This window comes from Cupressus sempervirens, chromosome 10 (assembly GCF_028749045.1).
Source record: "Cupressus sempervirens isolate cs-2001-9-10 chromosome 10, ASM2874904v1, whole genome shotgun sequence".
NCBI lineage: Eukaryota > Viridiplantae > Streptophyta > Pinopsida > Cupressales > Cupressaceae > Cupressus > Cupressus sempervirens.
This window is the reverse complement of record NC_143127.1, coordinates 440,470,161-440,472,889: the sequence shown is the minus strand read 5'-3', so window position 1 is coordinate 440,472,889 and position 2,729 is coordinate 440,470,161. Positions and strand designations below refer to the sequence as shown.

The 2,729-nt window shown below is 37.5% G+C and overlaps 1 pseudogene; it reads right to left on the bottom strand.

Annotated features, from left to right (window-relative positions):
- Positions 1 to 206: 206 nt before the first annotated feature.
- LOC149534602 (auxin-responsive protein SAUR36-like) lies at positions 207 to 912 on the bottom strand (annotated as a pseudogene).
- Positions 913 to 2,729: the final 1,817 nt, after the last annotated feature.

Sequence of the window (2,729 nt, the reverse complement as noted above, 5' to 3'; positions counted from 1 at the left end):
AAATTGTACAAAACGATTCAAAAATTGAAGGTTTCGATTTATCCCACACGCGTTACGAATTTGGGAAAAAAAAGACTACAAAAGGAATCCAATGTACAAGCATAGAAGTAATTACAGTTAATATTTACACTCTACTATGATTAGTACATATGCTCAAACACACTCACACAATTTGGAAACCAAAATCACCTGGGATTTCGCCAGAACTAATAACTTCAAGCCTGATGACTCTAAATGAGCTTCTACATGGTATGAAAATGGGCAAGTTTGCAGGGGATGGAAATGGGTCCTCTGTGATTAAATTCATACTCTTCCTCTAATTCTTTCAGTAATTCTTGAAACAGAGGATGGTTACAATACACCACTGGAATCACATAATGCTCATGCTCTATTCCCTGTCTGAACTCCACAACCAGATACCCCTTGGGAACCTATTTTGAACATTTGGGCTCCATTAAATCAAAGCTCCTCTTATATCCTTGGCCAAATTGGGGGAATGAGGAAGATGAATATGGAAAAATGGGGCATCTTGAGAATACTCAATGAAATCCGAAGAGTTCAAGAGTGGTCAATTGGTAACCCATCTTCTACAAATCTTTCCTCCAATGCGAAGGTCAACTGACTTTCTTCTACTTAATGGGCACACGGGAGCATATGATTTTGACCTCCCAGAGAATTTTATCCATCTCCATATCTTTTCTATGCTATATCCTAATCTGAAACCCAATTTAATATAGTTCTAGAGCTTACAAAGCATGAAATCAATTGACGTTGTACCAAAAAAACTTTGTACCAGTCATTCAAGAGATTGGCTTGAGAGACAAAGATCTAATTATTGTCTCGTACCCAAATCAAAGCTAAAGATTGTAATTTTAAAGTGGGAAGAATTGGATTACAAACCTTGGGAAACATCAATCATTCCCACCTAATGGAAGCACCTAGAAGAGATTGGTTTTTTGAATGTTGGTTCAATTTAAGATGCTTATCACTATACTTTGAGGGTAGAAGAGAGGTTGAAGAGGAGACATCAAAATAATTCTCGAGGCAAGGAAAAGAAGGAGCACTCTGAAAAGGATAAAAATGATTGCTGAAGATGAATTGAAATCTATTGAACAGAGGAAGAGAAAAGACAAGGTGCATTTAAGGTTACTTGCTACAAATGCGGTGAAGAAGGACATAAATATTTTGAACATTCCAATAAGAAGATAGGTGACAGAAGATTTTAGTGGTAAATGAAAATGTGGATTTAGTAAATGAGCTTGAAGGGGATAATTTGTTGATTCAGAGTGTTGTTTGGTAAGAAAACATTAGAACCTTGTCAAAGGAGGGATTTGTTCATGACTCGTTGAAAGTCTAGAGGTAGTTGCTAGGATGTAATTATGGATGTTGGTAGTACTGATAACCTTTTTACTAAGGAGATAGTTTAGAAACTTGGTTTAGGGAGAGTGATACATCCTTTTCCTTATAGGATAAGTTGGTTACAAGATGAGCATGCTTTGGAAGTGAGGGAGCAATGTCTTGTTAATATTCAGATTGGATAGTATGTTGATCAAGTGTTGTGTGATACTGTGGACATGAACAATTGTCACATATTACTTGGTAGACCTTGGCACTATGAGCACATAGCTATGCACGATTGTGTCAAGAATGTGGTTACCATTGAGAAAGATGGCAGGAAGCATTCCTGATTCCTTTGTAGAATGCAAAACTTGGTAGGAAGAACCTAAGTTTTGATCGCCAAGTTGAGTTGAATATTTCTCAAGTGGTTAGAGATCAACATGGAAAATAGACTAGTGGCACACTAAAGGAAGATGTGAAGATGATAGTTGCAAGAAAGGAGATGTGGAAGTGAAACAAAGACAAAAGTGTACAAGTTGATAATTTGGAGGACATGAATGTGAAGAACCAGTTTGGGGTTTATGTGTTGAACCCTAAAAGTTTTAGAAGTTTGTTTAGCGCTCCCCTTGGGATTCATGACAAAGGCTTAACCACCTCCTTTGTACTATAAGTTGAGTGGTTGTATCGGGCACTGACAGATTGGTCTTTTGGTACAACAACAACCCCATTCTAACAAGTAGTATCAGAGCTTGGTCATGCAAGTTTGAATCCTTAGAACCTCGGGTAACACTGAGGGGGAGATTGTTAGAAAATTGTTCATTTCTCCCCTTGGGATTCATGACAAGGGCTTAAATATCTCCTATGTACTATAAGTTGAGTGGTTATATTGGGAATTGACAAATTAGTCCTTTGGTCCAATGATAAACCCATTCTAACCAAAAGATGTTCTTCTAGGTGTTAAGAACATCCTTTCTTAGCACCTAGGGTGTATGATGTAGGAGCATCCTAGGGTAGTTTGCAATCATGTATGTAGTGGACTCTAGCTTAGAATGGTGGACTGATTATTTGTGTAATTGGGGATATGTTCGAGACATATTAGGGAACCTTTTCCTAAGTGCACATGAAGTTTAGAGTAATTTCCTTGAATTTAGAGCCATTTTGGTGACTATTGGTCGCGTGTTCCTAATTTATAGCAAGACATTGGAGATTGTATTGGCAAGCTTCAATTAGAGGGAGTTGGTGTGTGTACTCTTGGATTTGGATCATTAGATGGCAAGTGGACCTATGCTTAAGGGTGTGTACCTTCATGTTGTCACATGAGTTAGTTATGCATTGTAAACTTGAGACTTGTCCTAAGTATTTAGTTATTTCATGTATTTAATGTGAGTGTT